The sequence below is a fragment of the Lissotriton helveticus genome, chromosome 11 (assembly GCF_964261635.1).
Source record: "Lissotriton helveticus chromosome 11, aLisHel1.1, whole genome shotgun sequence".
Taxonomy (NCBI): Eukaryota; Metazoa; Chordata; class Amphibia; order Caudata; family Salamandridae; genus Lissotriton; species Lissotriton helveticus.
This window is the reverse complement of record NC_136072.1, coordinates 838,018,837-838,041,686: the sequence shown is the minus strand read 5'-3', so window position 1 is coordinate 838,041,686 and position 22,850 is coordinate 838,018,837. Positions and strand designations below refer to the sequence as shown.

Here is a 22,850-nt window from a genome sequence, read left to right as displayed (position 1 = left end):
GCCAGTGCACGCAGATTCCCAGAGGTTCCTGCGTTTCTGTGTAGGGGTGGATCACTACCAGTTCCAGGTATTGCCCTTTGGCCTGTCTGCCTCTCCGAGGGTGTTTACTAAAGTGTTGGCGCCCTTGGTGGGTTTGTTGCATGCTAAGGGTATACAGGTTTTCCCTTACTTGGACGATTGGCTGATTTCTTCCTCTTCTTTCCTTCAGGCTCAGTCACACTCCCGGGAGGTTTGCAGTCTCCTTCAACGGTTCGGGTGGATTCTGAACTTGGAGAAATCCCATCTTCACCCCACTCAGGAACTGTTGTTCATTGGGGGGGTGTTCAACACCAGGTTGGGGAAGGTCTTCCTGTCGGAGCCCCGCAGACTGACTCTTGTGCACGAACTGAAGAAGGTGTTGGGGGCAAAGTCTTCCACGGCTCGCCAGTGGTTGCGTGTTCAGGGGCTGATGTCAGCGACTGTGATGATTGTTCCTTGGGCCCGTTTACACTTATACCCCCTTGTGAATCATCTTCTGGAGCATTGGGATCCGGCCTCTCTGGATTACGAGCTGTTGGTTCCGGGGGGTGTGTCCATCGCCCGGGAGTTGTCCTGGTGGCTGGTGGATCGGAACCTCTTGCAGGGCTCGCCCTTTGTGTCCCAGGTGAGGTTGGTCTTGACGACCGACGCCAGCGTACTGGGTTGGGGTGCGGTCTTGGGTCAGGAGTCTGTGCAGGGTCTTTGGTCTGTGCCGGAGGCGGAAATGTCCTCGAATTGGCGAGAATTGAAGGCGGTTCAGTTGGCGTTGTCTCATTTTCTGCCTTGGGTCCTCCAGAGGGATGTGATGGTGCGGTCCGACAACACGGTGGTGGTGTGTTATATCAACCGCCAGGGGAGCGCGAGGGTGGCTTCCCTCAATTTGTTGGCTCAAAGTATAGGCCTGTGGGCGGAGTCTCACTTGTTGTCTCTGAGGGCTTTACATCTGCCTGGGATTTTGAACTCGGAGGCGGATCGCCTGAGCAGGGTGTTTCCTTCCCTGTCGGACATGTGCCTGTCTCAGGATGTGTTTCGCTGCCTGATGGCCCGGTTCGGGGTCCCTGTGGTGGACCTGTTTGCGGCCCCGGGGAACGCCTTGAGGGAGACGTTTTGTTCTCTGGTTCGCTCTGCCGAGGTTTGGAGGGTGGATGCCCTGTCCTTCCGGTGGGAGGGGGGCCTGATGTATGCCTTTCCCCCTATTGCCCTGCTGCCGCGTGTTCTGCTGAAGGTCAAGTTGGATCGGGCTTCGGTGATCCTGGTGGCTCCGGATTGGTCCAGGCGGCCTTGGTTCCCTCTGTTATTGAAGTTGGCAGTGGGGCCTTGCTGGAGGTTGCCAGTGGTCCCTTGTCCCTTGTCGTTTCCCCCTCTGTCTCTGGAGTGTCTGGTCCGCCTGAGGCTGGCGGGTTGGCTGTTGAAAGGATGAACCTTGTGGCGTTGGGGTGTTCTCCTTCTGTGGCGGAATTTATTCAGAGGTCCAGGCGCCCTTCGACTCTCAAATCCTATGCCCGGCATTGGGTTTCTTTTCAGTCTTGGTGTACGGCGCGTGGGTGGTCTGCGTTGGCAGTGGATCCAGTATTGGTCTTGGACTTTTTGAAGGACGGCTTTGACTTGGGTCTGGCTGTGTCCTCCCTGAGGGCTCAGTGGGCTGCTGTTCGGGCCTTTCGGGGTTCGGTCTGTGACCCGGTGGTTCCCCTGGTGTCCCGTTTGTTGCGGAGTTGCTTCCTTCAGAAGCCTGTCATTCGGTCCTTTGCTCCTAGTTGGGATCTGCCTCTGGTTTTGGGGGCTTTGCAGGGGGCTCCCTTTGAACCTCTGCTGGAGGTGTCTTTGAGGTTTCTGACGATCAAGGTGCTGTTCCTGGTGGCTATTACGTCAGCTAGGCGGATTGGGGAATTGGGCTCCTTGCTTTGTTCGGCCCCTTTTTTACGTTTCTTTCCTGATCGGGTGGTACTGCGGCCTGATCCTTCCTTTGTTCCCAAGGTCCCTTCCTCTTTTCACTGCTCTGCGGATCTGGTTTTGCCTGTTTTATGTCCTGGTCCTCTTTCAGAGGTTGAGGTGCGGCTGCACTGTTTGGATGTTCGGCGGGCTCTTGAGATCTATTTGTTACGTACTGGGCCGTTTCGTAAGGTGGAATCCCTTTTTGTGACCTTTGGCCTGGCTGGTCAGGGTCTTAAGCCTTCTGGGGCTACCCTCAGTCGTTGGCTACGATGGGCTGTGGGTGCTGCGTATGAGGCCTGTGGTGTGTTGGCTCCAGGGTCTGTTCAGGGAAGGTCGACTCGGGGGGTGGCGGCTTCCTGGGCTTGTTTTCAGGGGGCTTCCATGGCTGAAATCTGCAGGGCTGCTACCTGGAGTTCTCCGCACACCTTTATGTCCCATTATCGTTTGGTGGTTGGGGGGGACTGATTCTGCTGGGTTTGGGGACGCTGTGTTGCGTTCTACTCCGGTGGTGTGACTTTCTGTGCTTTAATAAAGTCTGTTTTTTGCTACTGAGTGAAGCCGATTATTGCTTTGGTATCTGCTCATGTAGTTAGGACTGGGACGGGGAGGGCTGACGAGGAGGTAATGACCGGTTACTCACCGGTAATATTCATTACTCCGAGTCGTAGCCCTCCCCGTCCCAGTCCAGGTTCCCATCCCTCCCTCCCTGTTTCGGCTTCTTGTGCTTGTTGGGTACAGGTTGTTGATTGGCAGGTCACAGGGTTATATGCCTCAGGGTATGGGTGTGGCCTGGAGGGAAGGGATGGGTTTCAAGTTGCTTGGGAGTTTCTGGTGGGAGGAGCTATGCTCATGTAGTTAGGACTGGGACGGGGAGGGCTACGACTCGGAGTAATGAATATTACCGGTGAGTAACCGGTCATTACAGTTCAGCACAGTACTTGTATATAACCATCCATCCCACCTGCTAATCCAAAGATAATTCTGTGTCAGGGAAGCACACAACCATCGCCCTTCTGCTCCAGGGTGAAATTCGTTCGTTTAGTTTGAGTAAGCAAGCTTCGACTCCACCCTGCGCCCAAGGCCACCGCGAGCAGTGCTCGTGAGAAGCCCAGTCAGCGTAGGCCCATGTCAGTAGTGCACACAGGATGGAGCGCTGCAGCAGTGCGCTGTCACCCGCACTGTTCCTTTAAATGTTCCAGGCAGCCAGCCTCGCCCCGCCCGCCCATCTGGTGCGCTCGTAGCCGGGCTGGCTTGCAGCAGGTAGCTTGGCACGGCACCGTACAGCGCTGCAACAGCTCGGCGCTACACTGTCCGGCGTTGAAGGCTACGGCGCAGCTCAGGGCGAGCGCCCTGTACCCCACGGGGAGGTAAGTGGAAGCAGTACGTACATTTTTAATTATATTTACTGAGCGTACGTTGTGCCTAGAACTCGTCTCTACCTTTAGGACCCCCAAGCGGGGAGGGCTGTTCCGGGTGCGAGCCGCGGTCGGGGAAACCTCGCGCCGAACCCGTGTTCTGCCCATTGGATCCAACCCACGCCGCCGTTATTGGGATTATAATAAAGCCGCCAATCCGGGCTGCGCACCCAGCACTGGGTTGAGACCAGGCAGAGGGGGCATCGCGAGGGGCGAGATTAGAGGCAGATGCGCTGTTGCTGAGCAGAGAGGTCGGAGGAAGATGCCGGGAAGCCCAGCCTAGGCCTCCTGCAGTGGCCGGTGGTGCAGCTCTGCGCCGCTCCCATCGCTCGTCTCCAGGTGCTGAATTATTTATCCCAGCCTTATCTTGCAAGTCCCGCCTCCTGTGTGGTAAAACAGCCATCAAGCATTCTGGGTTCCGGCTTGGCAGCGCTATATCGAGTGCTGACGACAGGTGTTATAGTGCCAATCCCTGCCCGAGCCTGAGAACCCGTTAAGAGTCACCGTGCAGAAATTGGCGATTCACAACATTCATAGAGTGAGTGAGAGTGAGGAAGTCTGTCAGCCCTAAGTGCCACATCACACAGCAGATGTCACGTGCAACATGGCAAAGCTGCTTAAAACATGGTGGTGGGGGATACAGTTATTTAACCTTAATATATTGGATTGCCGTATTTATTTTGTTTTCATGTCTTTCTTAGAAATTTAACAGGTTAAAGGTAGAAACAGTTAAGGAGTGAAAGTCTTTTGTCAGCATGAGTTTTCACTCGAAAAATTAAACATGAAAAGAATCGTCTTAGTAGCATTGCTAAAAGAAGATCTTGCAGCCATTACATGTTTCAAAGCTTTATTTCGATATGCACAAGATATCATAAAAGCACATACAAAGATTAAAAGAGAAACCACAATTCATAAATCTTACATTTTGCAGACTTAATTACAGTAAAAACATTCATGTTACAATAAATAAGTTAAGAGGCATATTAAACATTAGCAGCTTTGTGGAATTAAAATATTTGATTAAAAACTAGGTCATCTCATAGATTTTGCTCTAATTACCCATACCCAGCTCAGAAATTTGGCAACCCCACAGACTATGCACAAACAAAAGGATTCTATCAATGTGAAGTAGCTAAAAATAGACCAGGTAGTGGCTATTTGCTCTACCCCAAAACCCCCTTCTTAACGTCCCCAGCTAGGGAAGTGAATAAATTGTTTTTTTCCACTAGCCAGAGGATTTTTAGCTTTTTGTTTTTCACACACATTATTAGGTCCCTACACTTCACTGACACAACTCACCTTGCACCATCACATAGCCTTGTCACATTATCAGTGCTCCCGCGTAGTTCGCCAGGTCGTAGCACGCCCCGCCCCGTAGAGGGACGGGAAGACCCCAATGATGAAGCATGACACTATTGGATTTTTTTAGTGTGTGAGGGGTATTTTAACAAGCACATTGTGCTCTCATCTTTACCACCCTAAGAGAGAGTGAATCTTCCCACAATTCACAGAATTAAATAATATTTTTAGCTACTTCACATTGATAGAATCCTTTTGTTTGTGCATATCTATTTGGAGGGTGATTCTATCAGCACCTCTCTACTTCCTCTTGTGTTTTGGAACCCCACAGACTAAGCTTGTGCTAGTGTCAGTCTTAAGTATTCTCAAAGCTACGGAATGATTCCTAGTTCCGAGCACTAGACATGCAGGTTTTAGCCATTTCTGTCTCGGTTTTGCGTAAGCTGGGCATGCGAAAAAAACATGAGCGATGCTTTCAGTGACGCCTTCACAAATTGGGCAGTCAGATGGGGTTTGATACGGGGGCTTCCACTTACAGGTGTAATCGTGTAAGGGTAGGTTTCCCAGCCTGAACTGGATGAACAGCGATCTATCCCTTGGTTGTTTGATGAAATCCAAGTAAGGCTCCAAGCAAGGCTTGGGTTTATGCTGTTTAAACTCTTCAGTTAGCCTTCCTTGGTTTGGGTCCCTTAGATCTTGTTCGTCCACCCAATTCCAGTAAACTCGCTTAAGTTCATGCTTGGATAGGGGAACTCCAAGCTCCCAATTAATTGGCAAACCAATGTTGTTTAAAAACTTCTTAATGTTACGGATCCAGCTGACTTTGTGGGAGCCATTAAGATTCATAACCTCCATCAAACCATCAAGGTACTTAGAGAGCTCGGGGGTCTGCCATAACCTAGCCCAAAATAAGAGGTCGTAGCCTGGCTAGGTCCCGGATAGAGCGTTGACCCAGATCGCTCAGTAATGGTTTGATGGGGGTGCCCATTGGAAGAGATACCAGCTCTCTAAGGTACTTATTCTCAGAAGTGGTCAGGCCGCTAATGCATTCGAAGCCCCACAGCTCTACACCATAGAGGGCGCTGCCCACAGCCTTTGCCGGAAGTCTCACAGCCCTAAGTGCCACATCACACAGCAGATGTCACGTGCAACATGGCAAAGCTGCTTAAAACATGGTGGTGGGGGGATACAGTTATTTAACCTTAATATATTGGATTGCCGTATTTATTTTGTTTTCATGTCTTTCTTAGAAATTTAACAGGTTAAAGGTAGAAACAGTTAAGGAGTGAAAGTCTTTTGTCAAGCATGAGTTTTCACTCGAAAAATTAAACATGAAAAGAATCGTCTTAGTAGCATTGCTAAAAGAAGATCTTGCCGCCATTACTCTTTAGTGCTGTTTTATAACATTTGTAGTTTTAAACATAATTTCTGAAAGAAGTTGGGAAGCAATAGCTGAACGACTTTGGCACGTGTCAGCTAAAATGGTTATATTTTGTGTGTGCACTTTATAAGTGGTCAGTGATATTATAATGCATCATGCATGGAGAAATATTATACTATTAAGCTATGCTTTTATTAAGGCTTTTTGCATAAAGTTAAGTCTGGGCTAATTATTGAGTCAATTACTTACAGTTAATCTTCATTACCTTGAGTTGTTGTCCTCGTTCCAGTCGTAACCAAATGATGCGATCCGTCTTCAGTCAGAGACTGTATCCTGGTCTGTGGAAGAAAAACATGGCCCAACTGGTGTCAAACTTGGCTCCTATAAACGTCTTGCACTGTGTCGCATGTATATTGGACTTCTTGAGGTTGGTAATGAATCTGAGCCTCTGCAACACTTCTATGACCTTCTGAGCGTTGTTGTGCGCTGTAGGGAGAGAAGTAGCAGGCAACAACCGTCGATCTGGTTGTAAGAGAGTTTCTTCAATATCACTCTTGTGAACTGCTTACAATGTGGGACTCCTATTTTCAACCCACTATATGGCACCCTGTCCAATTTCTCGCAGTCCCAGAACTCTCAAATCGATATTTGTCAAAAAATCAAGAACCGCTGTCAGTCAAATCGCCACACATATCCTCCTCCACAACATGTGAGTAAAAAACACTTTACAGAAAATAAGTGAGAAAGTGAGAGGGCACCTCACGTATGCAACACCAGGATCCCAATGTGGATATGCGGATGCGGATGTGAGGGCGTCCCAAGATTCAAATATTCTGGGTACGTGTTCATATGAACTTGGATAAAAAGTTATTAACAGGTGTTACCACTGTCCAGGGGAAATAGCTATTTCGATTCTACTTACGAGAACGAAACGGTGACGCTGGACCAGTAGGAGCAGGGAGGCCGACTACTTTTAAACGAGTGATTGTAATTTCGCAAAAATACGGGAGGTCAACCCCCAAGATTCTAATGCCATTAGACGAAGTGGAAAAGGTCTACGGCTACACCGATTTTCCTGCTATCACTTATAACTGAAATACAGTTGAGATGAATCAATCCTATATCGGTGGCTCCCCTGGACAGTGGTAACACCTGTTAATAACTTTTTATCCAAGTTCATATGAACACGTAACCAGAATATTTGAATCTTGGGACGCCCTCGCATCCGCATATCCACATTGGGATCCCGAGGTATTATTAACTCTGAGGAAATCCAGAGTTCAAACATTTGAGAATCTGTCCTGAAGAAGGTGCTTGTATCCCCCCCAAAAAACGAAACGCCGCGTCGACATCTGTTCTCCTGAACATTTTTACCAATTTTGTGTATAACAATTTATTTTAATAACTCTGTGTATTATTTAATGATTGCATTTTTGTGTGACTCATGATATTAAAGTACCAATGATACGCCAATGGTTTATACAGCTGTGTGAAATGAAATAAAATATATGTATGCCTTGTTTTAAACAAACTCTTGATAATAGTTTTTTGCCTTATTGTAAAAAGCCCTTTCGCACTTCGTAAATGCTTTAACCCTGTCAACACTCGCATAGTTCACCTCCCTTCAACCTAGGTTCCTAAATGAGAAGGGTTTCATCATCCAACCTGCAATAATTTGCTCTAAATTGATTAGACTACATAGGGTAGTCTGATTATTTTGTGGGACATTGCTTGGTTTTCCATGTATATATGCTGCATAGGTTCCTGCATTGATAGCAAAGTTGGACGCTGCATAGGACAGTTTGAACTTTGCTTCCGCCTTCCTGTGCACCATATTCGGTAATGTTGATTGTTGAGTCCTCGGATGGCAGTGATGAAGAAGACGCCATCAATGCCAAAATAGTGTTAAATTTTGGTGTGTGTAGAAACTCCTCATCAACGTTTTGAAGGTCTATTTCTTATTTAGGAAACGTTGAATGGAAACTTTGTCAATATCTTTCCTCACTTTGAACGTCATTTGTGCTGTGACTTCATGGAAGGGTAGGTCATCCACCTGAACCTCACTGTATTGGGAGCAAAAGTCCTCTTCGGCTTGCTTTCAAATCCCAAAGTGTCTCTTGTGTGCTTTAGGAGTTCTTTTAGCCGGTGAGGCTGGATATATTTGTCTTTTTGATTAGTCTCTGTGTCATCGTCCCGACCCACCCTCAGCCGTTTGGCTCTAGGCTCTGTTAAGGCAGGGCCAACCACTGCTTTAATTAAGGACTGCAAATCCGAATGTTTGCTCTGCAATACCTCTTCCTCCGTCTGCATGTTAGCAGTCTCCGAATCGTGCATGTTTACTTGTTGCTTTCTTTGCCTCCGTTATTGGTATGAAGGTGTACTATATCGGCATCTCTTATACCCGGTGCCCAGCTTCCACTTCTCACTCTTGTGAGACTTAAGGAATTAAATTGAGTACCAGTTCTCCCCACGCCAGACACACACAAATGTGCACCTGTTCTCTTTGGAGCACTCCAGAAGCCTTCCAGAGGCCTGTCCGCATATCAAGCTCCCTGTCCCACACATGAACGGGGAGTGCATCAGCAGCCTGTAATCAGGGTACAGCAGCGGCCATTCATGCACAGCCTTAAAGAGCCCTCAGACCTCCTTCATTAGTAAGTGCTTAGAAAAACAATGCTAACTAATGCATAACATTTAAAATAAGAAAACAGCAAGTTACAGGAAGAGGGGTTATGGGAGGTCCATTTTACTTCTGTTTTGGAAATATTTTAGGACCCTATTGTCATTTTCCCGATTCATGCCCTTATATGGGTATACATCACTATATCCTTATATAGGCACAAGAATCATAACCATATTTAGACAAAGCTCATGCAGTCCAAATACGGCAGGGCTACTTCCACTAGTTCTGAAAATCTTCAGCGATTTCTTGGAAAACTCGGCTTCAGCAGCTAGGGACTTCCCCTTGCTCGAATACTGACTTGTCCAAGAACTCCTGGAGTTTTCAAAGAACTGAGAGTCTTTAATGACGTTATTATGTCCACCTTTACGTCAATCTCGGCACCTTCAAGGTATAATTATGTCCACACTTGCCATAGCAAACACACGGTGGTTTGGAGAAGTTCGACTATCTACTTGCCTGACACGCCCTGCTACTGCAAGTGCCGATGGAAGCGGACCGTCCAGCAGACACACTGAGAGAGACGCTGTCTTTTCTCCTGCAGAGAAATCCAGCTCCAGTGTTTCCAAGCTACCCTTGCGGGTTGTTGGGAAATCGAGTCCTGAGCCTGACCTTCTTCTTTCCAAATCAAGGTACAGAGCTGATTAGACCCTAAGAGAAATCTTAGACAGATTATTGACAAAGAATAGTACATTTATGCTACACCTCACTTACTTCTTCCCTCGTACTAAGCTTACATCGGGGTAGGCGTATTCTAGATGCACCAGTTGAGTACTTTTAGCCTCTGTTATTTATGTATGTATTTATCTATGGTTTAGGAACCATACAATGCTCTTACAGTATTATTTTATTCTACTCTTTTTACTGTGTGCATTTTATTTTACAACCAGTTTTACGATTGTAGCAGTTCATTTCTTATGCTTCAGAAAGAAGATTGTTTAATAAATCCTTTTATTGAAAACTTCCGTCTATTTTTTTCTCAGCACCTCTGGTGGAACGAAGCAGGCACAACTGACTGAGTAAAATAACTATCTATTGTTTCCACAACTCTGATGATCAGTTTTATCTTTGGGAAACAAAATTGTCATGTTTATGCGGTTGTCAGAAACTAAATCCCTTCTTGTGAACTCGAGAAAGTTTCTAGTGACCTCTGAGCTAGCTGGCACTCACAATTAAGTCTAATATATTTCGATAGAGACCAAGTCGACATAAGTCCTACGTCACATCTATAGGATATATTATTCCAATGCGCAGAGCCTATTGGGAATATAGGAACTACACTACACTGCCACTGGTAGTTGACGGAGAAGAAGGGCAGTAAAAGTAGGGATTACTATTCTATAGCGTGCTGCATTCTCCGTCTGAAGGTGGATCGTCTCTTTGGGAGGGCGGGTCGGATATACAGACGCGAAGGCTGGATGTATTTCCCAAAAGACTGTGTTTTATTATCAGAGGTTAAAGTCTTTGGTTTGACATCAGGATTTTGGTCTTCTTTCTCTCCTGGCTTTGGTTCTTCTGAACTGAGATGGGGGTCGTGAAGTGCCTGTTCTGCTTCTTCCGCCTTGGGGCTGATACTGGAGCCTTCTCGCTCTGACTCGTCCATTCCACTGGTTTCCTCCTGGAGGCTCTCAAGGAAAGGAGAGAAAGGAGGCCGTCAGTTATACTGTACTATAGGGAGGGGATTGAACAAACTACCCGTCACCGGCACCATGGGTTGGTGTAGTCTGCATCTGACGTGGGCAATAGCCAAACTGCCGTAAAACCAGGGGAGTGTTTCTTGGCCAGGCTAATAACGTCTTGCTGCACACTCTAGGCTTGATAGGGACCGGGGTAGGGGAAGTGTGAAGGGACATTTGTCAGGGATGTGCGTTTTTACAGAAAAACAATACATGCTTTATAGTGGAGATCCAGTTATCCCAACCCGTGCCAGTTATCCACCCTCCTCCCGCCTCCCTCGTATCCATCCCCACATTCCCTGGAACTGCCTTCAATCACCGGCTCCGCCGCAACTCTCCAGAGTTGTGGCTGCTCTCCAGCCCCCTCTGGTGGACACCACCACTCTTCACTCCAGCGCTCGTCGGGCTCCTCCTTTTCGTCGCCGCTTTGGTCACCACCTGTTATCTCTTCGCTCGGCACACACCTGGTCTCCTCCACCGGTCGATGACCCTGTTTCCTGGTCTTGGTCCGTTTTCAGTGGTTGCGAACCACTGCTTCAGGGGTCAGCTCCTCCCCCTTCCAGATCCACGCTCCGCTGTAGGGAAATACAAGAGGTGGGTGTGTCTCTCCTCCCGTATGCGTCTTCCCTCATTCCGCCCCTCGGAGTCTGATTCCTGCTTGGTAAGTACGTTGGTCGTTGTTGTTTCCCCATTGTAGGTGGAAATGGTGCCCCGATCTCCACCCCCTTACAGTCTCATTTAGTTATGACTGGTACAAGGAGGACAAGACAATAGGTTAACGTTGCGCTCACATTTTGTGGGTATATTCGACCAACACAGTTTGCCCAGGGCCACACACTTTGGACAAGTGGGAAAACTGGCATTTTACCTCATTTCCGGTCCTACAGTCTGCAGTTCAGCCAAAGAAAATCATGTATCTAGTTTTTCAGGAAAGGACTACGATTTGCTAGACAGGATAGCTATCTTTTTACAGCTACTAGTTAATAAACTCAGTAACTTGGAAAGTATACAAATCAAATATAAAATGTATAGCCATTGGAGGCCCTCCACATTTTGAGCAAATGCAGCATCTAGGCTGAGGTTGGACAGCATATAGTATGCACAAATTCTAAACTTTTCAAAGAGGTTGGAACCTGTGCCTGTCTGGTGCACAGTTAATTAGGGTGCTCCAAAAATAATAGCCTACTTGGTTATGACTACCGTATTTTCTGGCATATAAGATGACTTTTTAACCCTTGAAAATCTTTTCAAAAGTCGGGGGTCGTCTTATATGCCGGGGTCATTTTATGAGCAAGCGAATATAGCCCAAACCCTATATTTTAAAGGAAAAGTAGGGGGTCGTCTTATACGCCCAGTCGCCTTATACGCCAGAAAATACGGTACTTCTCAATACATTGAAATTCAAATAATTCACAGAAACAGGAGGCCAGCAGCAGGAATTTGAGGATGCTGACGCGCAGTACTTAATTTGAGCAGGTGGTTGCCGGTGGGTGTACCGGCACTCATTTTTGGGGACTTGCGCTTATTTTTTTTCATCAGTCGTTTCCCGAAAGCAAGAGAGGAAAAAACTCACAAATGGGAAAGAAAGAGGAAGAGACAGACAGAAAAAGTTACAATGGGAGAAAGCATGAACCTGCAAGAGTGAAATAATGGGCAGGGAGTGTCAGGCAGTGGTTTAAAGAGGCCTGAGGTAGATTCGGGACTACGCAGCCTTGGTGTTCGGTGTAATTGCATGGGTTGTGAGCTTTTGACACCTGCACTCATTATTTTACAAATTAAGCACTTGCTGAGGTGGAATATCACTTAAGAGAGCATGATCTTAGAAGATTTATTTTCACTCACTCACCCACTTATACATTCCTCTCAGTGAGTTAAGCACCCGTTCTAAAGATCTGTCTGAAACCTACGTCACGTATGCCTTAACTGTGGATGTTCTGTGAGTGATAAAACCTTTCACTAGTTTGCCCTGCTGAATCTGTTCTGTGCGAAATGGAAAATTGCACTTACTGCCCTCTGTGAGAGAGAGAAGCTTGATTTGCTATTGCCATGCTTTATCTATTCTGTGAGAATGCACAACTTGCACTGCCGGTGCCCAGTTTGTACCTGCCTGGCTAACCTAGAAGTACCTGTTTTCTGATAGAAAGAAGTTTGCACTTTTCTGCCCAATATGTACCTTTCCTGTGAAGTAAGGATGTTTGCGCTGATATTCCCCCATCTTTTGGAAGAAGAAAAAAAAATCAAAGGATATTTTGAATGTATTTGCATATCAAGCCCAGCCCAGTCAGCTTTTGTGGGACCCGGAGCAATAACTAGTTGTGGGCCCTGACACAGAGACCCTGGTTTCAGCCCCTGCTTCTCAGCATGACCAAACTGGGCAGACCTGGGCATTTTCGTTACTTCGCTGTATATCCTTTTCCGCCATCATCACATTTAAGAGTCCATTGAAATAGATTCGTTCTGCATGTGCAGTGTACAAAAACCTCTTCTATATGTGGTTTAATAAAATACCATAGTGCTGCTCTTATCTATTACAACAAATGATTCTGTTGGGATGCGTGCAATTCCTTAGAACAGTGGTTCCCAAACTTTTTTGACCCGTGGCTCCGTTGACCTAATTGGCAGTTGGCCGTGGCTCCCCACCATTTTTTTACCCGCGCACCGGGGTGCCGCGGCGCACCCTTTGGGAACCACTGGTCTACATGAAGGATCAAGTCTAGACGTGATGAAGGATTCAGAGAGTAGCCATCACTGTCATAAAACTTTATTTACAATCACAAAGATCTTATAAAGTACATCTCAATGCATAAAGCACTCCCACTAAAAGTAACCAGGCTAGAGAAAGGCTCAAGGAGCTCTGTGGCGTTACAAGAAGTTTACATGAGGAAGCTTACGTGAGGTGGGCTCTGATCATGGGCATCCGCAGAAATGTTTTCGTGGGGGGGGGCACATTTTTAACTTCATCACCATCCCCCTTGCTCCCTTTAACCCTCTGCCTTACACTCTTCTCCCCCTCCACCTTGCACCCTTCTCTCCTCCCCCTTGTACCCTACTCCACCTCCGCCTTGCACCCTTTTATACCTTGCACCATTCTCCCCTCTTCCTTGCACCCTTCTCCCCTCTTCCTTGCACCATTCTCCCCTCTGCCTTTCACCCTTCTCCCCTCTGCCTTGCACCCTTCTCCCCTGCACCCTTCTCCTCTCTGCCTTGCACCCTTCTGCCCTCTGCCTTGCACCCTTCTGCCCTCTGCCTTGCACCCTTCTCCTCTCTGCCTTGCACCCTTCTCTACCTTGCACCCTTCTCCCCTCAGACTTGCACCCTTCTCCTCTCTGCCTTGTACCCTTCTCTACCTTGCACCCTTCTCCCCTCTGTCTTGCACCCTTATTCCCCTCCCCATTACACCCTTCTCCCCTCTGCCTTGCACCCTTCTCCCCTCTGCCTTGCACCCTTCTCCCCTCTACCTAGCACCCTTCTCCTCTCTGCCTTGCACCCTTCTGCCCTCTGCCTTGCACCCTTCTGCCCTCTGCCTTGCACCCTTCTGCCCTCTGCCTTGCACCCTTCTCCCCTCCTCCTTGCACCCTTCTCTACCTTGCACCCTTCTCCCCTCTGCCTTGCACCCTTCTCCTCTCTGCCTTGCACCCTTTTCCCCTCTGCCTTGCACCCTTCTCGGCCACCCCTTTGCACCCTTCCCACCCAATGGAGGGGGCTGCTACCTGGAACAATGGCACTATTTCAAAAGCAGGATGGACTCCCCGTGCCTAAAAATGAATATGTCCGTCTGTAACGCAACTGGTGCTAACGTAAAGCGCTCTGATGCCTTCGGGTGGAGTTTGCGCCATATAAAACTGCAAAAAAATACTTTTATAGGGGGGCCCTGTGCTGCTTTTGGGGAGCATTGAATCAGATGACGTAGTAAAATTACAAAGAGCACGGCGCAAAAGTCTTTTCACATCACCATAAATTCATAAACAGCCTCTGAAGACGTATAACCAGTAGGCGCTTTATACAGTGCTATATATGAAGCTGTGTGTGGTCCGCAGTGCGCAGTGTGCCTACATGAAACAGTGGAGATTGGGAGGGATTTATGAGACCAGATTGAGGCCCCCGCCCAGGACCATATGTGTAGGAAGACGAGGCCACACAAGGGATTCACAGGAGGATTTCCTCGAGGGAGCAGAGCAGGAACACAAAACTTAAAGACAACACACCACACTCTCCAACATGTAGCAGTCACGAGTGACGACCCCTTAATGAGGAGTGAGGCAAAGGCAGAAGCTGGCAGAGTGCGGCTGCAATAGGGCATAAGGCGCCCACCCAACGCTCCTTACTAGGCCTCTGACCCTCTACCCACCCATTGCTCTCCACCAGGCCTCTCACCCTGCACGCACCCAACCCAATGCTCTCCACCAGGACCCTGACCCTGCACCCACCCAACGCTCTCCACCAGGCCCCTGACCCTGCTACCACCCTGCACCCACCCACCCAAAGCTCTCCACCAGGCCCCCACCCTGCACCCACCCACCCAAAGCTCTCCACCAGGCCCCCCACCCTGCACCCACCCACCCAACGCTCTCCACCAGACCCCTGACCCTGCACTCACCCTACGCTCTCCACCAGGCCCGTAACCCTGCCCCCACCCACCCAACGCTCTCCACCAGGACCCTGACCCTGCACCCACCCACCCAACGCTCCTCACTAGGCCTCTCACCCTGCACCCACCCACCCAACGCTCTCCACCAGGCCCCTGACCCTGCACCCACCCACCCAATGCTCTCCACCAGGACCTGACCCTGCACCCACCCACTCAACGCTCTCCACCAGGCCCCTGACCATGCACCCACCCAACGCTCTCCACCAGGTCCCTCACCCTGCACCCGCCCAATGCTCTCCACCAGGACCTGACCCTGCACCCACCCACCCAACGCTCTCCACCAGGCCCCTGACCATACACCCACCCAATACATCAAGTACAACAGCAAGTCTCCAAAATAAATATTCAAAGCGATTAAGTTGAATGCACATAGCCGGAAAAAAATGGAATACGTCCAATAATAACCTTACTAAACTTACTCGTCTCTTACTAGTTAGAGTCCAGTTTCAAACACGTTGCCACACAGAGTTAATCAGATAACAGTTAGTTCATCCAAAGAAATAATAATTCTCAACTCAGAATCTGAAGTATGATTCTGCACTGTAGGACGAAGCACCCAGGTCCCACATAGACATAATTGAATTGATGAGCATAACCATGAATTACCATGGAGTGGAGATTGACGCTATTGCTGCAACAATACATTATATTTTACTGCTTAACACATGGCTCCATGCTCCTCCTACTGCATTCTTTAAGCATAAGGCGTCAGGTTTAATTTTGCCTCATGTTCTGATATGGCAAAAAAATTAAAAGTGCAGTGCTGTAATGAAAACACTTACGGCTATTTTGCCTTGCAATAAAAACAGGTAATATTGTGTTTGGTTCCATGAACACTTAAACCATTATGTACAATACCTGCAAAGGTCCCAGACAATGTAGCAAATACGCACTGCTAGAGAAAACATTAGTGCTTGTTCTATTTAAGGAATGACATATGTGTACCAACAAAATTAGGTTTGAAGGAGTTTACAGAAAATGTTAAACTATTATAGCGAAGTTGTACTCAGCAGGAGTTCTGAGCTGAAAATCTCAAGTCATTTGCAGAAAAGCTGACATTACTTTTTTTATTTTCATGTTACTAGGAGACCCGAAGTCACGTTACACAAGGATACATTCATGTATTCTGTTTTGGTAGGCGCTGGGTGATAAAGTGATTTGCCCAGAATTACATAGGATTCTGGGCTGACGTCGAGGGTCGAACCCGGTTCCCCAGCTCCAAAATTGTCAGCTCGCAGTTTCACTGCATTTTGAGGATAATTATATTTTTTCTCAGACTCACATCCTGAGCAGCGGCGCGGCACCCCTGGCTTCCCTTCACGGCGCACCAGGGTGCCGCGGCGCACACTTTGGGAACCACAGCCTTAGAAAATTGTTTGTAAATCCAAAATTAAATGACATTTTTATAGGGAAAAAAAAAAGGACAATGAGTCTTACAGGAAATTACTTCACACATAGAGAAAGACACACACAGTAGAATATTATGATCAATAATATATTCTGAATAAGTATTAAATACTCTAGGCTGTCATAGTTGCACATACAAAATGCGTCAGGAAAACAATGAGGGACTATAGTGAATAAAGTGACATGTAGTGAATAAGTGATATAGACAGTAGACTATATACAATTCAAATACATGTGAAAATGAATGAGGGGGAAGGGAGAATTTTTGGTGAAGGTTTCGTCCTTTCTCTTTATGCACATGAACTATAGGATCCAAAAATCCATTAAATCGTGATCATGAGGGCTGTGCGGACATATATGGAATGTCGACGTTTCGACCACGGAAGTTGCGCAATAGTTAGAGTGCATCAAAGCAGGTCTTCTTCAGGACAAGGGAGGAGGATGGACAGCCAAAAAAGCAGACGTCTCATAGACTGGAACCAGAAATTCGTTTTTGGGGTAACGTATCACGTTTTAGTCAAGGAATCCTCCACCAGCCGGTTGGAGCCTTACTTAAAAATTCAATAGACCTTCACCAGCCGGTTGGGATCTCATGGAGAAGCCTAACAATTCAGGCTCTCTTAGCGTAAATGAATCGTGTCTGTATGGCAGCAATTCCGATCAGTTCTGCGCAACTTCCGTTGTCGAAACATCGACATGTCACGTTGTTCACTATAGTCACTCATTGTTTTTCTGACGCAATTGTATGTGCAACTGTGACAGCCTTGAGTATTTAATACTTATTCCGAATATATTATTGATCATTATATTCTACTGTGTGTTTTTGATTTACAAACAATGTTCTAAGCAATTGCACGCATCCCAACAGAACCATTTGTTTTTGTTTAACATTAGTACACAGGTTCTGAGGGACACTGGGTCGCCCCATTATTATTAATACTATCTATAGCAACAACAACAAATGCTTTGATTAGGAGACAGAGCACAATGTCTTATCAGGAAACCTCGTTTCAGTTCCAGCTTCCCATCTTAACCAATCTCCACTCTGCTCCATTTCCAAGGACATTACATTTGAGAGCACCTTGAAATAATTCCTATCCAGATGTGCACTGAACTCAAATCTCTTTTCTATATGATGTTATAGACCACATTATTGCTTCGTCAATAATAAATGCTGTTTACAAGAGAAACCAGGTAACCGATTTGCCGCTTGAGTCATCAACTAAATTGTCAGGGCAGAAAGGGTGTGGTGGCTTACTTATTCTGACAAAGACCTCTCAGTTATAATGCAGTTATAATCTGTTAAAATGAAATGGTAGAAAATACAATTTAAAACTTCATAGCGACTCTATAAATAAAGTGGCCGTCAGCAACACTTACAGCAGGGTGGAAAGTCCTGGTGGAGCTAAGTGCTGTTCTCTTTAGCCTCTAGTGTTCTGCTCTTCTAGACAGGATGCAACATGAGTGGGGCTGTAGAAAATGATGGGACCCATCTGCGTATTGCTTGTGGTCGCAAAGCCTACTATGTGTGCCAGCCGCCCCACCCAGCCAGCAATGTATCTTAACGGAGAGGGCATGACTTATTTCATTACACATGTTATGATCAGAGTAAAGGGCCCTATGAAACATATGAAAAGGTTCTTAATAGGGCATCGAGGGCCTCTTCAAGGACTGTTGCTTGGGAACATTTTCCCCTTCATCCCACCTTCTTACTCTAGGAAACGTGCTCTACAAACCAGGGACTGTTTTACAATATTTGATAGTCCTTAGAAAGACGCATGACCCATTGCTTCAATATTTATTCGCCAAACCATGTCTATGGAAAAGAGGGAGAGGGTCTGCTTTTCGATGCCCCTGTTCTTTTAATCTTGTGATGGGAATAAACCAGTAAAACATGTTTGGTCATCCACACAGAATTGCAATACAGAGCTGATAATTTAACGAAGGGAGAACATAAGTGCTGACTTAAGGGACATAACATCATCTAAACTAGGGAACCAATAAATAGGGGCCCAAACAACCAGCGAAGAATAGTACTTTTGAATGTTTCACGGTGCTGTGTGTAGAACCCGCTCAGAGTTCATCATCCTATATGAGTACATGAATGTATGGGGATTTGGCTCTTTCTTCCAGGAGTTTATACTTTTTGTATGTCTGTCTATTCCCTGGAACGCATACAAACAGTCCTTTAATGAATCTCACTCCCTCTCTAGTGTGTTAGCTATCCTTGTTGTCTATGTTCTGTATGTGTGACCTTGAAGCTTGTGATGTTCCATCTGCTACTGCCACGAGGCTATTGCTTATTCTTTGTGTTGGGGAACATAGCTTTGTTTATAACATGAACAGCAGCAGGCATGCTGCTGTCCATGTTCTAAACAAAGCCATGTCTTTCAATGCATGATGCAATGAGTGAAACCTCATCAAATATGCGAGCAGAGTTTATTTTTGGTTTACTGCGTGAAACAGCCATTTTTAGGTCTTGCCTACGCAGCGCGCATGCACTGCATAAACAAAAGACCTTTAGCAATCGGCTTTTCAGCCAAAAGAGTGCATGTGTCCCATTGCCTTCAATGGCAATGCGTACACGTTTGGCAATTCCCTTGCAGGAGCGAGCTTTGTCAACATATGTTTGCCGCAAGGGAAGCACAGGCTCCCTCCTTTCTCCCCTCCCCCTGCTGCCTCCTTTCACCGTGAGACACCCGCGCTTGATTTTGTTTTAACTTGCAGCACGAGGCGCGCACATCTTGTTTAGATAAACATTTCTATGTCAAATTTCGTGCAGATCCCTCCTAAGAAGGCAAAGTTGTAGACAGTGGAAGTTTGTTCTGTACCATTACTACAACACTATGACTGCCACTGCATAATGGGTTGTCTGAGTGTGTATCATTATCTTGCAGGAGCACTAAATGACAACTTTACTATGAGCTCCAAAATAAGACATGAGTTGCCCTCTGTATGACGCAGGTTAGGACGGGAGCCAATAAAAGGTCCCTTGCTCTCTTTTCCTAGATGCCCAAGGCATTTATGCCCACCGGGAGCTACCGACTCAAAGAAGTGGATCGGTTTAAATCAATTGCCAGTTCAATAGAGAAAGTACAGAATTTTGTCTAATCTGTATTAGCATAAAAATGGGCAGGCAGGGGCATTTGTTAACCCCAAAGGGATTGTTTAAGCTGAGCATGTTTTTGAGCTCCATGGGCTGTTTCATCTTCTCAACTATTTAGGGGAGGGTGGGGGAGTCTACAAACTTTCCAACTGGAAGGATGAGCTACAAAACAGAAGGAAAGTGCTAAAAAGGGAAAAGGACAAATGGAATTCGCCCTACCTCCCATCCTGCGCTTTGTGTATCCTTACTTCTGCCTGGGTTAGTCGGCATAAAGCTTCAATGGCAGGTTCTCTGCAGACAGCTTGAGAAAAGTGGAGTGCACGGGCCTGGGAAAAAGGTCGCGCTAGGGCCCTGACCCGCGCTTTGTTATGTAGGAGTGGTCACCTGCCACAGTGCACAATGTGTGAGTGGGCCTGACCCTCGCGCTCCCTCCCCAAGACCGTTGCTGATTGGCAGAAGCCTCGCGCAAGCTGCTGTTGCTTGATTGAGTGGAAGGGAAGTCAGGAGGGAAACAACACCTTGACTGCACTCTACACTAACAAAAGAATGCGATAATATACTATTTGTGAATTAATTAGCAACACATGCCCTGAACTGAATGCAGTGTCGTGACATAACCGCAATGAATACTGCTTATTTTTATATAGCAGTGATACAGTTCGCAGTTTCTATGTGCTTAATATAACAGGTTTGGTTACACTCAAATGATTTCACTCCAAACCGATCTAACTCGATGCAGCAGCCCCAAAGGCTGAATTCTCACTGCCAGGACTTAACTTGCAACCTGCGGATCATTGTTTCAACAAGAGGCTTTAATTCAATTAGCATCCTATTGGAACAAACATTGGCATAGCCAATAGGTCTCGCTTTAGGGACCTTAAAAGTATTTAGTTATGCAGCACAATATCCTTGGTGCAACAACAACTGTTGCTTGGCTAAACACTGATAAGGTCCCACAGGCGAGACCTATTGGCTATGCCAATTCTTGTTTAAAATGGACTAGACAACTTTGTAAAATTTGTAACCCTATCTCGCAAGTGGCTCAATATCATTTGGATCCCAGTCACCCAGTTGTGGCATTTTAGCTACCAATCTGCATGCTTTTTTTTTTTTTTTTAGCCCATTACGAAAGTGATGCAAGCAAAACATCAAGTTCAACATACTCCTGGCTGAAAAGCCAGTATTGGCTGATGGCATCCTCGTCATAGTGCCACCTAGTGGATTTGAATGCTAAATACCATTTAGCTCATGTCTTTCTGCCTCTTTCTTTTAGGCTATCATGAGTTTAACAGCCCAGTGGGTGAGAGGGCAAAGATAGCCTTTCAAATACACAGATAAGCATGTGGCTGGTAATGGGCTAAAATTAACACTCCTTGGAAAACCTGTATATCATAAAAGGTGGTATTTACCAGAACAATGCGAGCAGCAGCTAGATGTGTCTGAAGTGATGGTTGTATGACACAACCATGCATCAATTATCCATGCGTTTCTTAACAACGCAGACGGAACAACTAATTCGTCTGAACCACGCATTCCTTTCACAACGTAAGTCGTTACAATGACTTGACTTAGGGGAGTGCTGCGCTTTGGAATAGTATAATTTACTATTCCAACTCCAGTCACCCTAACGTTAGGGAAAGCTTTGGACTTTAAAGTCCAACGCCGCTTGACCTAACGCATGTTGCTGTAACAACTTGCATTGTAAATGTAATGCATGGTTCAGACACACTCGTAATCCCGCCCGCATTGCAAAGGCAACACATTGTTCGGCGTCCTTTTATTTGCCGTTTCCCCTGAAGTGATACAACAAAAATCAAAACAATGTGCCTTTTCCTAAGGACAGTTTTGTGTCATTTTGGTGGAATGTCTGCATCACCACTGTGGTACACCCTGCCTTGAACAGCTGCAGCACATGGTGCAGTTGATGCCCCACAAGGGCCACCAGTGTGTACATCAGACTACAACTAAGAGTCTTTCTGGTAGCAATTTGGGTAATCTGGGTGTAATTTAGTCACAAATCGTTTTAGCAAAATTAGTATGATTCACTTCAGTAGACTAAACAGATTAAAATGCATCATATGTTCTCCATTGAACAGACTTTCATGTAAGTAAAACAGGATCTTCCATATATGTGTTATTATCGCTTGGCTTTCACAAATTCATATATAGTTTGGCAAGAAATCCATGCGTTAGTAGCACTGGCAAGAAAATTGATAAACACAGCAGGGAGCTTGCTCAAGGTTTACATATGCCAGTCTGACAGCATTTCACTTTCTTATCCTGGAGTGAATTGAAATAGTGAAAGAAGAATGGCACACACACAGTAAGTTTACTCCTTACTCTGTAGCTCTGCTGTTAACATAAAGACTGAGGACAAGGGAACACTGCTGTAGCTCTTTTTGACTACTCCTCCTGTCGAGCGACTGAGCCAGACCTAAGCAGACCTTTACTCTAAGCCTGTCTTTGGCCTGCCTTGTATCACCCATTTATCCTCGTCACCAGCATTTTACTTTAAAAGTAGATAACATATGACAGTCTCACTACAATAGAACAAACACATATCCTGTGGACTTTTTGGAAAGAAAATAAGGCAAGAGTAAACTGTGACTCACTAGGAAAGTCGCTCAACAGTGTTCATAAGAATAGATCAGTAACTGTCTCCAGTGTCTTGCTTGATAGATCCGTAGGATTGTCAGTATTATATTGCCTCTTATTAAAGGAGAGATGAATAAAGCATCTCCTTCAACAATATATTGTCCCCTTATGGGTAGATCAACACTAATCTATTTTTGCCTGCCTAGGAGAATACATCAAAAGCATAGCCAGTGTTTCCTAACGAGTAGATCAGTGACTCTCTGTCTAATTAGAATATATCCATAGGTAGTCTGTTTCCGTTAGAGATTAGAGCAATGGCCCTCTTACCTCATTCACTATCTGATATATTAGTGTCATCATCTGTGTTTCTCTAGTTAACAGGATCAACAGCGTACCCCAGGATCGCAAAAGTAGATCAGTAACATCCCATAGTTTTTGTAACAAATCCTGTGTCTCACTCTATCCTGTTTTTCTATAGGGGTAACAAAATATACTTGTTCAGAAGAAAGAAAAGATCAATAACATACCAGCTGTCTCACTAGACTAAATAAGTAACATAACAGGGTGTCCTAGATGAGAGCGATAACATATTTGTTGCCCCACTGAGAGGAGAGAGCCATAATATTCCTCATTTCTACTAAAACAGATTATTAACAAGCCCCATGGCTCTCTAGTTTCGACTTTAATGGGTCA

At 46.2% G+C, this 22,850-nt stretch overlaps 1 protein-coding gene across 2 annotated transcripts in view; it reads left to right on the top strand.

Moving 5' to 3' along the window:
• Positions 1-3,061: 3,061 nt before the first annotated feature.
• Positions 3,062-22,850, top strand: part of SLC7A4 (solute carrier family 7 member 4) — a 277,563-nt gene continuing 257,774 nt past the window's right edge. Inside the window, exon 1 of one of the 2 annotated variants that reach the window (XM_078667033.1) lies at positions 3,062-3,317. The gene's annotated coding sequence lies outside the window, so the exon portion shown is untranslated. Of the gene's footprint in view, positions 3,331-22,850 lie in introns of both variants that reach the window. The other variant, XM_078667034.1, reaches the window with a different exon arrangement.